At 37.9% G+C, this 16,199-nt stretch overlaps 1 protein-coding gene across 1 annotated transcript in view; it reads right to left on the bottom strand.

Moving 5' to 3' along the window:
• Positions 1 to 16,199, bottom strand: part of ADGRB3 (adhesion G protein-coupled receptor B3) — a 795,310-nt gene that overhangs the window by 134,838 nt on the left and 644,273 nt on the right. The window lies entirely within an intron of this gene.

Here is a 16,199-nt window from a genome sequence, read left to right as displayed (position 1 = left end):
CCTTAGTGACCCTACAGGATGGAGTAGAACTGCCGCATACGATTTTCAAGGAGTGGCTGGTGAATTTGAATTGCCGATCTTTTGGTTAACAGCCAAGCTTTTAACCACTATACCTACTAGAATGGCTAAAATTAAATTGACTAACAGCACTAAATGTTGGCAAGGATATGGAACAACTGGACTATCATAGACTGATGATAAGAGTATAAAATGGTACAACTGTGTTGGAAAACTGTTTAGCAGTCTTTTTGAAATAAAATATATCTACCCTACCATTAGTTCAGCAATTCTATTTCTAGGTATTTACCCAAAGCCATATGTGTACATAAAAACTTGTACAAGAAATTTAAAGTAGCTTTATTTATAGTGATCAAAAAACTAAAAACAATGCAAGTGTCTGCCAATTGGAGAATAAATAAACTGTGATAATATTCATATAATGGAATAATACTCAGCAATAAAAAAGAATGAATCACTGATATAGGCAACAACATAGTTGCACCTCAAAAGCAATATATTGAATGAAAAAGGCCAGAAAAAAAGTTCTCACTGCATTTTTTGAAATCCCAAAACAGGAAAAAAAAAAAAAGAAAAAAACCTTACTGTTAATGACAGAAATCAGAATAAAGGTTGCCTATGGGGGATTTTTATGGGGGATGATATTTTTTATGGGGGATGATAGAAACCCTGGTGGTATAGTGGTTAAGTGCTACAGCTGCTAACCAAAAGGTCAGCAGTTTGAAACCACCAGGCGCTCCTTGGAAACTCTATGGGGTTGATATGAGTGGGAATCATCTTGATGGCAATAGGTTAGGGTTTTTTTTTTGGTATGGGGGATGATGACTGATGGAAATGGACAAGAGGAACCTTCTTAGAGTGATGGCAATGTTCCATATCTTGACTGGGCTGTAGGTTACATGGGTATATATTGACGAAAACTCATCAAATTATTCACTGTGCATTTCACTCTATGAAAATTTTACCTCAATAATAACAATTAAAAAACACTTATTAAAAGCTTATGTGTGACAGACACTGTCCTAGGTATAATATCTTACTTGATCCTCATAACACATCTCCTATTTCAGATGAAAAAAAAACTATAACAGCAACAAGAATTGAAGCTTGGAAAACTTCCTTCGTACAGTCATTGATTTAAAAACACTTAATGTGTGCTTGCTGTATACTGGGGCCTATGCTAGGCACTAGGTATAAAGAGATAATGTCCTTTCACTTCTGAGTTTAAATGAAGATCACAAATTAAAGTAATGGCTATGATGGTTAAAAATAACAAGGTTTCTTGACAGAGAATAACAGGAAAACTATTATATTTTTTAGCTTGTTTTGGGGGAGTGGGTGTTTAGGGTAAGCATCTCTGAGAAAATTCTATTTGAGCTCCGGGACATGTACCAGCCAATTAGGCTAGGATAAGAATGGCAGACTAGCCTTGGCAGAGGAAACAATATGTGACAAAGCCTAGTGGTAGGGAAAGAGTTGTATGCTGGCGAAGCATATAATTGCTGGGAAACTTTCATAACCATCCCTGTTATTTTGCACTAGGACAAGAGGCAAAAGCAGGACATGTGGTCATCTGGCTAATGGCTTACTGGCTACTCCTGCAATATCTCTAGTAGAAGACCAGTGTGACAGGAATATAGCGAAATAATGAAAAAGTAATGCAGATAAGGAGGTGAGGTGGGAGAAGTGCTTAGGGGCCATCTCATATAGGAGCTTGTAGCCATGCTATGGGTTTGGATTTCATTCCAGGTGTAATGGAAGTTCACTTATTCTAGCTGAAGGGCTTTGAGCAGGTAAGTGTCATGACCTGATTTACAATTTTAGAAGATCTCTAGGCTGTGTGGAGAATGGCTAAGTAACTTGACAAAAGGCACATAGCCAGTAAGTGATGGAACTTTAAACCCTTCAGTTAGAACAAGTGAAGCTTCCATTAGACCTTATAGCTGCGGATCCTCCAGCCGCAGTCAAGTATTCAGATGCTTGCAATTCTGATGTATCTTGACCACAGCCTCATGAGAGATCCTGAGAGAGAACTGGCCAGCTGAATGGCTCCCAAATTCCTGACTCACGGAAACTGTGAGGATTATAAATATTTATTGTTATTTTAAGCCACTGAACTTTGAGATAATTTGGTATGTAGCAATAGACAGCCAATAAAGATTATCGTTTTCATTTCCATATGGAATATTATTCCTCAAGTACGTACAAGATTCACTTTTTAACTTTATTGGAGATTAGGAAAATATACAACAAAGTTTTAAACAGAAAAATAGATGCTCCTATTTTTAATAAAAAGAAAAACAAACAAAAATAAGTCTCCATATGAGAATGAAAACCAGAAGGCCAGAGTTAATTCATATTTGTCAAAGTAACGTACATCACTCTTACTCATTAGGAAAAATGACTTTGAAATACAAACAGAATTTAATTAGCAGTAGGAAAGTAAAATAGATACAGATGAGATTCATTCAAAAATCCTTAGTAGTCCTAATTGTGTGTATACACTGATGTATCATCTCCTACACACACACACACACACACACACACACACACACAGTGGAGCCCTGGTGGTACAGTGGTTAGGAGCTATGGCCGTTACCCAAAAGGTCAGCAGCTGGAATCTACCAGCTGCTGCCTGGAAACTCTATGGGGTAGTTCTATTCTGTCCTGTAGGGTCACTATGAGTAGGACTTGACTTGAAAGCAAAGGATTTGGTTTTTGTTTTTGTTTTTTAATACACAATATAGATAGACAGATAGATACAGAGATAATTATAGATAGATAGTACATGTATTTTAAGGTGCCCTGATAGTGAAGCAATTAAGTGCTTGGCTGCTAACTGAAAGGTTGGTGGTTTGAACCCACCCAGTTGCTCTGAGGGAGAAAGACCTGGCAATCTGCTCACTAAAAGATTATAGCCTAGAAAACCCTATGGGGCAGTTCTGCTCCGTCATGTGGGGTTGCTATGAGTCAAAAATCCACCAGAAGGCACCTAACAAAAATAACAACAACATGTATATTGTAGTTTAACACAGAACATTTATAAAGGCCCTCATCCTGAATATTCATCGTTTAAGATATTTATACTCCTACTGTTAAAGCTAATCATTTCTTCCTCATATTACAGCTGAAACCTTAATCCTTAATTCAGACCACTACTGGCCTAGGATAAGTATAAATATACTTGAATTTAACTCACCTCGAATTTCATATGCTTTACATTTGATGGTTAAGACCTAGACCCAACTCAATCATATGCCTACTTTTTTCTTCAAGGTTTAAGATTCAAAGTTAACTGACTGCCCTTTACAAAAGTAGTGGAAGATGAGCCTTTACCTGTAAATATGCTTTTTTTTTTTTCCTGATAATAGGCATTAATGTTTGGTCTTTAGTTCTGAAGATTGCTGTAGCAATGCTTATAACTAATATACATAATAATAATCCAACTTTTAGGCTGCAGGAAGGGCAAGAGGCTGAAAACTGAAAAGAGGGCTCTGTCAATGGCTAAATTTTGAGGGGAAATTAGCTGGACGCTGCTGTCCCCATTTTCAGCTTCAAATGTTGTTTCTTTGCCCAAGACTGACAGATGGGAGACTTTCTTTAATAGGGGCTTTAATATTTATTGCTGTACTTTAGAAGTTTCTGCAAATACAGCCAGCTTTGTTGTCTTACGCACTGAACATTTGTTAGCTGCTTTTTGCTTCTTCAGTTCATAAAAGGCCTTGCTTGGTACTGAGTGATTTATGTTTTATTTTTTTTATATTCTGACAACTGATAGTCACTGTAAGTGAAGAAATTCTGTTTAGTTCTTGCTCCAAAGGAGGAATTCAAAGTGCTTTTCACTCCTTTTTAACTCTGCAGAAGCCTTTTCAGACATGGTCAAAGGTCCCCTGTTCCATTTCTGCAGGCTACACAGGCTAAACCCTCTATAGACACTTCAAGACTGAAGGTCATTTTTACATTAAAAACAGCAGCCTAAAAATGAGCTGGCCCCACTTTACATTGTAGTTCTTTTTGTTTGTATGTACACTAGATGCTTCTAGAAAGTTCAAATTGCCCAGTGTTGGTAAATTGCAGTCCCAGGCCAAATCCAGCCACACCCATTCCTTTATGCCTATGTCTGCTTTCAAGCTACAACTGCAGTGTTGAGTAATTGCTAGGGAGACATTAGGGCCCACCAAAGCCTAAAATATTTACTATCGTCTCTTTATCCAAAAAGTTTGCTAATACCTGAATTAGGTTCTGGAGCATTTGTGAAAAGAGTTCTCTCCATCCATCCCCATTTCCCTCCAAGACAAATTTTGCCTTTGAAAAGTGATCTTAGCGATAAACCTAAATTCTACCCTCTTCCTCTCACACTCACCCCCAGAAAGGCATGGCCCCAAATTTAGGAAAGTTGGCCCCTGAAAACTCAATTGTAATTTTAACTTAAGGGCCTTTAATTTTTGTGAGAATATCTGTGATTAAAATAATTCACTTTATGTGGTGTTTATTTAGCACTTCAGTATTTTACAGTATATTACGAATTCTTATCCACCACCCATCTGTCAGTTTGTCATACTGTGGTGGTTTGCATATTGCTTATTGCATATTGCTATGATGCTGGAAGCTATTTCAAATACCAGCAGGGTTACCCATGGTGGACAGGTTTCAGCTGAGTTTCCAGACTAAGGCCTAATGATCTACTGTGGAAAATTAGCCAGTGAAAACTCTATGGATAACAATAGAATATTGTTTGATAGAGTGCTGGAAGATAAGTCCCTTAGGTTGTAAGCCACTCAAAATACACAGCGGCTGCAGCAATAGCCTTGAGCATACAAATGATCATGAAGATGGCATCAGACCAGATGTTTTGCTATGTTGTACATGGGCTCACCATGAATCAGAGCTGACTTGAGGGCAACAAACAACAATATTAAGAATTCTCATAAACATTGTCAACTACAATTACCTACATTATGACTCCCTTTCAGACATTAGCCAAGCTTCTGACCAGATCATATTGTGTACTGAGAACAGGAAAGGAGAAAAATCATAGGGAGAAATTTGCGATTTCTTTACTGGTATGACTCCAGGGGAGAAAAACAGATCATCAGCAACCTTTCTATAAGACTCTTGGAGAGCCACTCAACTTCTCAAATTTTCTTTTATATATCCCTGCATCTAGATAAAATCTGATTTAACTCAACCATCTCTCATCAAAGGAGGGTCTCAAAAGTATTCTGTACATCTGCAGTGTAGGACTTCAGAGATTTCTGTAAGTCTCAACTCCCTCCTCTCATCAGAAAACAACAACAATCATAACACTTTTTAAAATTAGCCTGGGTTGAAATTACTCCAATAGATTCCCCAGTGTGGAAGCAGTTGTACTCTTGTTTTATGATCTGTCATTTCATAAAACTACAACTTCATTCATTCATTCATTTAGTTGTTCACCCAACATTTATTAATTTCATACCATGTATAAAACAAGTACTCATATAAGTGAGTTTAAAGGCTAGGAACAAAACTAAAACATCACCCTTGAGAATCACAATACAATGGCCAAGGTTAATCGGTAATTGAACAGTTACAAAATAACATGCCAAAATGAAATAATGTGGTTGGTTCTAACAACAGAGGAATATACCAGGTGCTATTTTTTTTTTATGGAAGCAGTTCAAATCCAATACGTGTTTCTTGGAAACCCTATGGGGCAGTTCTACCCTGTTCTTTAAGGTCGCTATGAGTCAGAATTAGCTCGTCAGCAATGAGTTTTTATGGAAGCAGAAAGGAGTGTCTAAGGGGTTTTTGATGATTTACATTACCCACTCCTAAAGGATGGTTTAGAAGGCAAAGTAAACAGCAAGGACAAAAGCACAGAGACATGACACCCAGCAGGGAGCAGAAAAGAGAGGCTGAAATCCAGTTCTTGCTGCCAAGTCTGAAGCCCTGATAGGGGCTATACCAATCTGAAAGGGGTGGGTGGAGGGTGGGGGGAGAACTTTTATAATTTATCTACCGAAAAGGAGTGTCTTTTTCTAGCTCCCAGAAAGTCACATTATGGGCTGGAGGCAACTCTGAATGGGGATGATGTTCAGAACATAGAACTGGTAGACAGACCCTTTGCAGGGTTTTAAGCAGGGAAATGATATGATCAGGTGTTGTTTTAATTTTAAGAGAAATATGTCTACATTTGTGAGGCTCTCTTAACATTAACTATAAGTCATTAGAAACCTGTTAGTCATAAGAAAATTATTTAGAAAATTCCTGAACTTAGACATAGAAGCATAGAAGCATGTAAAGCATGTAAAGAACGTACACAACCTTGAATTCTGTGACACACACACAGAAAAATAACATAAATGTAAACAACTTCCCTAATCACTAACCTTGGAGAAAAGACGCATCATTAGGCTACTCTATAACCCTAGAGAATAGACAAAACATGCCACTCTTTGACATCACACTGGCCCTTGTCATGTAGACCCAAGGTGGCAAATTTACACATAAATCCTAAATTTCTGCTCACTCACTGAAAGAAGGCAGAGATGGAACTGCAATTCTGTCTGCTGCTGCCAACCTTGGACACTAGCTATGAGGGACCTCTGCCAAGTGTGAGCCATGGTTAAGCCTTCCTCCAGAGACCTCTCATTAAAGGTAAAAGCCTGAAGTCTTAAGGTTTGGACTCTAACCATTAAACTAACCTTGTAATTGTAATTGTTAATTCTGATTCTCCAGTTCTTAATGAATGTTGTGAGGTCTTACTTGCATGCCTTGCCATGACTACCTTGCAATACATTAAATGAGCTTGTGCATGTCAAGGCTGAGTATCTCTATTAATTTTCTAAGGTAAAACCCTACACAAAAGAAAGTTCTGTCTGAAGCTGAGATGGTGAGAATGGTGAGTGGGCATTAACTAATTCAAGGAAGCTTTCTACCAAGTAGTTTCTTTACACTGCCTCAAGGACACTTTTGTACAACTACCCAAAGATAAATGAACAGAAGGTAATCAGGGTAGGCCTGATACTCCCAAAGCAATTACCATCACACAAGCTCAGATTGGTTCTACTTCTCTCCTATTGAATGAGAGTATTCATTCTTTGGGAGCTTTGCTCAGCTTTGGAGTTTGACCTAAGAAAAGTCATTGGCTATCCAAACTGGCCTCCTTGTCCCTTGAGGTTACTTGGTTGCTGATATCTCAGTTATTTCAATTACTCTTTATTCTCAAATAATTCCATTTTAATTTTCTTTGCTTGTATCAAACCCATCCAACATATTAATGTCTTACCCTATCGTGGAAAGTTGACTTCAATAATGTGATCTCTGGCTCAAACCACACAAAACCAGAAATGCATAGTTAGGGGACTAGAAGATTATATTGGGCCAAAAGGATCTCCAAATCATACTGTCTTTCACCTCTGTTAATATCGATCCAACTGGAAAAACTAATTCTTCCTAACTCAGAGCCTGAGAAAATTAAGAAACCAACCAACTATCCTGTCCCATGGTTTAATAAAGGTTTTTAGGAATCTAGGAGAATCCTGGCAGGGTTAGTAAGTACCTTAAAATGGACTGAAATGAATCATAAAAACAATGAATCATACATAAGCTTATTTCATCCAAATCTTTTCAGAAACATAAGAGTCAGTCTATAAATCAGATATTAAAAATTCTCTACAGGGAACTTTAGCTTCAGCCATTAGGATCATGCACACATTTCAAACCTAATAAACACACATCTGAGACATTATTGGCCAGGGCATTCTTTTTATGAGAGGAATCATACATAAGCACATTTCTTTTGAAACTTATAAACATTATTTTGTGTGACTTATCAAGTAAGTAAGCTCATATTTGTTAGATTCTAGAATCCCCTTAACTAAAATCCAGGAACCAGATTGCCTTTAAAGCTATTAATCACTTACAGCTTAAAGCAGGCCCGAGGAAAATAGTTTTATCACCATATTGGCTTAGATTCTGTCTAGAGCAGGGGAGCCTAATCCTGGTAAAACTAACTGATGTTCCATACTAGCTCCATAAGTATAGGACCAAATTATGGATTCAAATAAATCCATTCATTAATTCATACAGTCAGCAATTATGCTATGCTTACTATAATCAGACTACATGCTGGGCAACGAGGTTAAGAAGGAATATAACATAGCTCTGCCCTAAAAGGAAACCCTGGTGGCATAGGGGTTAAGAGCTATGGCTGCTAATCAAAATGTCGGCAATTCAAATCCACCAGGTGCTCCTTGGAAACTCTACAGGTCAGTTCTACCCTGTCCTATAGGATCGCTATGAATTGGAATTGACTTGATGACAACAGTTTACAGATCTGCCCTAAGAAGTACGTAGTCTTGTTGGAAATGGGTATCATAATACAATACGGTACACATGCATTGGGATTCACTGAGCTCCAGAGCAGCTGTACCTAAGAGTGGAGGATGTAAGAGAGTTTCCTATAGGGGGAAAGAAATGAGATGAATGCCAGAGAACGAGCAGGAGCCAGATGAAGACTTGTGATGTCAAGTGAAGTGGGGGAAGAGAAACAGTTTTCCAGCACGAAGGGCAGCATGGAACAAGAAACCATAGAGTGCTTTTTGATAAAATGAGCAATTTGGTGTGGCTAGTGTTGTAAAATGAAAGTTGGAGAACAATAAGAGGGAAGATGGAGATGTCAGTGTGGGTCAGGTTATAGTTCTGTGGTTTCTCCAGCTTTGTAGCTGCAGAGCTTTTCTCAAGTAAAATTTAATACTGAACTCCAACATATTAATGTGGAAAAAGCCATCAGTAGCGATCTTCATACTTAAGTGAAGTCTGTTTCACTATTTGTGTCTGAGCTCAACTTAAAAACCACTTTTGTAAGAGATGGAACAACAATAAATGCTGACAGAGGGAAGTGCAGTGGTCAGGGCTGAATTTTCACTTGATCTCTCTGGCCACAGTGTAGAGAGTGCATTCGATGACGCTGGAAGCAGTATACTAGTAAAGGTGATGATTGCCTGACTGAGGCAAGAAACTAGATTCTGTAAATATTTGAGGTTAAAACTGGCACGGGTGTGTGATTTATTAGATTTATTTGTGAGGGAGATGGAGACACTGAGGGTGACTCAGAGTTCTAGCTTGTGTATCTGGGTTGAACGCTACAGAAGATGCACTCAATTTATACCTAATTTTTGGGATTGCGGTGGGGTGGGGACATGGTGAATTTAGTGGTGAGCTGGGAACTGGACATCAGAAATTTAAAGCTCAGAAGAGAAGTCTGGAACTAGATGTACAGCTGGGAGTCATCGTTATCATCATTGTCATAATCACAGCTACTATTTAAGGAGTGCTTACAAAGTACTACACTGGGCTAAGCACTTTGTATGTGATATCTCTCAGAACTTTGACAACAACACTGTAAGAGGGATGCTAAGAAGCATCTAAAGTCTAAAAAGGCTGTGTATCTTGCCCAAGGTCAGGTAACTAAGAACGAGCAGATTTAGAATTAAAAAAAAAGAAAAACAGTTTCAGTCGAGTTGATTCCGACTCATGATGACCCCATGTGAGTCAGGGTAGAACTGTGCTCCATAGGGTTTTCAATGGTGGATTTTTCAAAAGTAGATTACCAGGCATTTCTTCCAAGGCACTTCTGGGTGGACTCCAACTTCCAACCTGTTGGTTACTAGCTGAATGCATTAACCGTTTGTACCACCCAGGGACTCCAGACTTTGGATGCCTAGGTCTATCTCGCTCAAATTGCCTGCTGTTAACCATCACCACCTGAGTAATTGCTACCTCCCAGGGAAGCACGTAGAGCAATAAATCTCAAGGAAAGAGGGCACACTGTTTCAGAGGGTATCAGGAGGAAAAAATGGGTAGCTGGAAGCACATATTCGATATTCCTTTTGGGAAGTGGAAAACACATATGCCTTCAGAGGTCAGGCATGTGAGTAAATGTGTGAAGCACCTGGGTCTATGACAAAAGAAGGACATGGTAGAACCAGGTGAGTTCAAGGTATTCAAATTCAAGGTAGTTTTTGTTTTTTTAAGCACAATTCTGCCAAAACTAACACAAAACCACCCCCCTCCCCCCCCAAAAAATAAAACCATTGCTGTTGAGTCAATACCGACTCAAAGCAACCTTACAGGACAGAGTAGAACCGCCCCAAAGGGTTTCCATGGTGCGGCTAGGGGATTCAAACTACCAACCTTTGGTTGGCAACCGAGCTCTTAACCACTGTACCACTAGGGCCCTAAACTAACACAAGCAAACAAAAATTTCCATTAGGATGATCACAGCCTTGTAGTTTGGCCCACCTTTACTAATTATCTCTATATAAACCACAGAACAAAAACAAAGCATCTTTATAGAGGGTAAATAAGCACAAAATGAAGTAAGAAAATTTTGTAGAGAATGTGAGCTTTAATAAGCACTAACATTTAATGGCAGGCTATGAGAGAGGAGCCCTAAAAGAAAACCAAAAAGGATGGACAGAGAGGAATAAAGACATTTCAGGAGTTAAGTGCCTCAGAAGCAAAGGAACTAGTCTAACAAGGATTGAGAAGTGGTCTTGCCATTACAAAAGGACTGAAAATAAGATGAGAAAGAACAAGTCCCTTTGGATTTGATAACGTGGTAGTCATTGGAGGCCTTAAGGAGAGTGGTTCAGAGAAGGGCTAGTAAGCAGAAGCCAAGCTGTGTTAGAAAGTAACCTGTAGAAGACAGGGAAGTGAGGGTAGACAGGATAAACAATTTTTTGCTGAGACATTTAATATTTGAGAGTGGCAGTCTAATTGTCTCAGCTCTCCAGACAGCCTGGAGAAGCCTTGTCTGTTTACCCCAGCAAGCATACAAGTAAAAATATTCTTTATGAATGTCATGCCATGAAAAGGGTTGGCAGGCCTAGCCTAAGAGACATGTTACCTATCTTCTGTAGCTTAGTTTTCAGAAGTTCTCAACCAGGGGGTGGTAAGAATCCCTTAGGGAATATTTGGAACTCTGTGGGGGTACAATACAGCCAATTATATAACTCAGTGTGCCATACATAAAGATACAGGAGATAAATTCCTCCTATACAGTGCTAAGGAAATGTTTGCCCATACCAAAAAATGTGGAAGCTTCCCTTTATCTATCAATAAGGATTTTGCTTGGCCCCTAGGTCTCTTAGGACTGAAGCTGGTGTCTAACTTTCCTCTCAGATTAGATTCTATTGTTTTTCAAAATATTTAATTTTTATGTGCATATTGGGATGCCTATAATTTATTTTACAAAACTTTGGTATTCTCAGTATTATACTATGTATTTACCAGTTAGTTTACCCTTAATTCTAGGCGTGGTCCAGGAATGCACACAGTAGGCTGGTCAGTTGGCATTAAATTAGAGTTGGCATCTACAATTTCTGCTGATCTAGGTGTATTTGTCACGATAACCATTACTACCAAGCTGGACGTAAAAGATGAGTCTTTGTTGTTGGAATACTGTCTAATTATTATGATGGATATATTGATGAATTCAGTTTGGTGAAAATAAAGGCATTGAGATATGTGGATTGGCTAATATAGTTAAATACTTCTTAGTCTTGAATGAATTTGTACAAACAATTCCATCGAGGCCTATATCCTATACCTCTTAGAGATAGGGCCCATAGTTTTATACCTAATCATTCTGTGTCCAGCCATTGGTTTAGAAGTATTTCTGATTGATGCTGACCAAAGGGCTCTTGAAACTGTTGTTATATCTATCTGTGATGGTTCAGATTGTATGTCACCTTGGCTGGGCCATGATTCTCAGTGTTTTGGCAGTTGTGTGATGTTGTGGTCACTTCCCTATTGAGATTTAATATGTGATCACCCCCACGATGGAATCTGCTATGAGTAGCCAGTCAGTTGAAGGGGAGTTCCCTTGGATGCGTGGCCTGCATGAGTGAGGGCAAATGTTCAGGCAAGACTCTGTTTTTTTTTGCTCATTCTGCATACTGCAGCTGGCTCCTGTTCATTGGACCTCTGGTTCTCAGGACTTGAGCTACCAGCTGACCTGTGGTCTTGCCTGCAATCTTGGGATTCGTGGATTGTCACAGCCTGTGAGCAACAGCCCTGTTCTCCAACCTACAGATCTTGGGTTCGCCAACCCCTACAGCTACGTGAATCAGGGAAAGCCTCTATCCTGACCCATGGACTTGGGACGTTACAGCTTCTACAACTGCATGAGCCATTTCCTTGATAGAAATCTCTTTCTATATATATATATATATATATATATATATATACATACATATATGCTTTACTGGTTTTGCTTCTCTAGAGAACCCAGGCTAAGACACCATCTCAGGGAAAAGTTTCATACAAAGTGAAGTCAAGATGTCTAAAGGACAAAGGCCCAGGAATTCACTGAGCCTGCAGAATAGGTTTTATTCTTGATTTGATAATCAGCGGTTATATAATATCAACATGTATGACAAAATTTGGACTTAGGTTTGCCTTCATTATAGGCTGGTAGTGAGGCTGTGGAAGAGAATAATATTTTCAACACCTTGGGTAGCTACCATTACCTAACCGAAAAAACCCCAAGAGTTTTACCAAGTTTAGCTCTGGTTGGTTAAGAAGAATGCTATCAATGTTTTAATATAATAAATCACCTCTAAGTCTTTGGGAAGAAGGAGATATGATAAAAATACTATTCTCTGAATTTATCTGTTTCCAAAACTAATCTTTGTTTTCTTTCAAATAGTAGCTCCAAAAATAGTTTACACATCACAACAAAAGATATGTGCATACTTTTAAGGTGCAAAGAAAACTCCTTTGCTAATAAGCGACATGAACACCTTGGTTGAAATTTTTAATGCACAAAGAGATCAAAGGGCAATGCCACTTCACGAGAAAGTTCAAAATATAATGATGTGAGCTATAATTAAATTTTACAATTGCATTTTAAGAAGAGACATAACAAATTGCATTTGATTCCTTACTTTGCTGCTAGCAATTGAATCCATGGTTTAAAATATTGAATATATCATATTTTAAACAATGGATTATTTCACCTTGTTTCTATCCAAATTCAAAAGGAAGCAGAGGTACTCAGTAGTGAGATAACCAGGTCAATTATATTTCCAACAAGCAATTCAGAGAAAAATCCCTGTATAACAAACTCTTCAAAACTATTCTGGACATCAGCATCAAATACCAGTTTTTATACCAGCTTTTACCCATGACAACTCTCAGGGACAGTATCAAATAACTTGTTCACCAAGAATCTTTCTCAAATGTTTCCATTTTTCCAAATAGGAAATACTAAAGCATAAATCAAAACTTATCAGGAACTTACCTATTACAAAATGCTCACAACAGCAAAGGGGTCCTACAAACCAAAACAAACCAAACCAAACCAAACCAAACCAAACCAAACCAAACCAAACCAAACCAAACCAAACCCATTGCCTTTGAGTTGATTCCAAATCATAACAACCCTACAGGACAGGGTAGAACTGCCCCATAGGGTTTCCAAGTCCGTAAATCTTTACTGAAGCAGACTGCTACGTCTTTCTCCCACAGAGCAGCTGGTGGGTTAGAACTGCTGACCTTTCAGTTAGCAGCTGAGCACTTAACCAAGTGCTTAAGGAGTTCTATAACCAAAACCAAAATACAAAACCCAGTGCCATGGAGTCAATTCTGGTTCTATATACAACTTAAATCAAATACAGTAGCCAGTGATCACTATTATGCATTTTTTAATGCTTTCCTGATTTAGTCATCCTAACTTTGTACAGATAAGACATTCTATAATTTTTTCTGTTCTTTTTTTTTTTTTAAAGCATTACTCCCAAGTACAGTAAGACAGGTGTAGCCTTTCACATACCAAAATCTCACTTATGAAATGAAAGAGAACCAACTTAGTTCAATTCAATACATACATCGTAATGGAATATATGATTATCCCCAGCCCCAGAAACTCGATATGGCTGAGAGTGACTAAGAGTAAAAACGCAGTTTCTCCCTTTTTTTCCATACTTAGTCACTTCATAGTGAATTCCGTTAGGTTTGTGAGTTTATCTACTCAGAGCTAGTAAAGCAAAATTAACATAGCATGAGAGAAAACCAGTAATTTCTCATTTTCTTTATCATCACCACCACCCACAACCCATCCCTCTCCACAAGTATCAATAACTGGAGCAGCAAAAATTAGCATAGTCAATCTGGAATAGAACCACTAAGGCTCCAAACCCATGTGAAATCCATCCAACAGTTAGTTACTTGAGGAGAGCCAAATCAAGCTAAATGTTTTTGTTTTTTTAAAGATAATAAGCACATACCGGCCATTCCTCATAACCAGAAACAAAAAGTAAAACTAGACTTGTCTTATCCTATCTTTGGGGGCATATTCACAATGTTCATGGATATCAAAAACACATTTTCATTAAAAAGGACACTGGAACTCTGAGAAGGCCAAAATGGGTAGGCAGGATATAATTTCTTGAGACTAGTTTAGCTCCTGAAAATAGTTACAGTTTAGACTCACACTGTCCAATATGGCGGTCATTAGATGCGTGTGCCTATTGAGCACTTCAAATGCAGTTAGTTGGAATTGAGGTGTGTTGTAGGTGTAAAATATAAAAAAATTGTAAAAAAAAGCATATCAATAATTTTCATATTGAATATATGTTGAATTTGGGGTATATTAAGTTACTAAAATTAATTTTATATTAAAAACCTTCTTTTTTTTAATGTGGCCAATGGAAAATTTTAAGTTACATGTGGGGCTTGCATTTGTGCCTTGTATTATATTTCTATTGGTCAGCACTGATTTGGACCACTATAAATGTGTGGTAAAGTTTGTGGAAAATTCTCTAATTGGCTTAGAACTTGTAAAAACTTTGCCACACAGCATGAAACAATTTTTAAAGCATATTTCCTACTGAAGATCATGCAGTTTTGCATTGCCTAATGAGAATTTTTTTTTTTTTTTTAATGAGAATTATTTAAGAGCATTTGGAGGGTAAAAAACAACAGGAAGGGAAGCTTTGGTGGAAAAAACTTAAACTATGGGCTAAACCTGACTCTAGGCTTGATATATTTTGATTGTGAGGGAAGTTTTGTTTTCTGGAAGGAGATTTAAGGTTAAAGAATTGTGAACAGGCATTAATCAGGAAATGCGCACTTCTAAAGTGTCTGAAGCTCAGTCCAAATGAACAACCAAAAAGGGAGGGGTGACAGGAGTGATCTAACAAGTCCTGAGGACCTACAGTCCTGTCTTCTCTCCTTCGCCCTATTTCTTTCCCTCTCACTTTCTCCGGTTCTCCTTCCCTTCCCAACTCATACCGAGGTTTACCCTCATTTCTTCCCCTACTGCTTGTTTTGTATTTTTCTATTTCTCCTCTACCAATTCCAACTGGCATCTCTCTCACCTTTGATCCCATCTCCCTCTGCTTTCCCTTTTCATTAAAAGTATTTCTTTATTTTAAATTATATTAAATGTTTATAATGTGGCCTTGGAATATATTTTAATAGACTTTATGTTCTCTCACCTTTCTTTAAGAAGAAAAGAAACAGGAAAGAAGAGAAAAAAAAAAAAACTCAAATATATGAAAGTGCTTTAAATTTCTACAGGGCCCTTTATTAGGCTGTTGTTTTTCTTTTATCCTTAAAGGGTTAGTGGCCTCCCTCCAGCAATGTGGTTCAAGAAGGAACCTTCATCAGAATCATGGAAGCAGTTTCCTAAGCCCTACCTAGACCTAGAATCAGTTTCTTTGGGTGAGAATCAACAATATCAGGTATATAGATTAGCAAAACAGACAACCCATCATCCTTGAGGTTGATATACGTTGTATGAATATCCAACATATTAAAGGAACCAACTGAAAGTGCATTTGATTTTTTAAAAATAAAAGCTTATTTAAAAAGTTGAATTATTGGCTTTAGTATTTGAAAAAAAAAAAGTTAAAAAAAAATGCAGGCCTAAAACCATGTGATTGACTGACAAATAAGTTATCAAGGCAATGTGTAACAAAATCCCTTCAAGGCTGGGGTAAGTTAATTTAAGATTGCTGTAATGGGTTTCTTGGGCTGTATTTCACAGTAGTTTAGTAAAGAGAGTTGACAGTCATTTCTGGAAAAGACATGGTCATTCAGCTCAGGTCAATTCATATAAATAGGACCTATACTTTTACATTCTACTAAAAATGACTAGGCAGTTAAACTCCCCTATTGGTAAAGTATCT

This window comes from Loxodonta africana, chromosome 1 (assembly GCF_030014295.1).
Source record: "Loxodonta africana isolate mLoxAfr1 chromosome 1, mLoxAfr1.hap2, whole genome shotgun sequence".
Classification (NCBI taxonomy): domain Eukaryota; kingdom Metazoa; phylum Chordata; class Mammalia; order Proboscidea; family Elephantidae; genus Loxodonta; species Loxodonta africana.
This window is presented reverse-complemented; position numbering and strand designations above follow the sequence as displayed.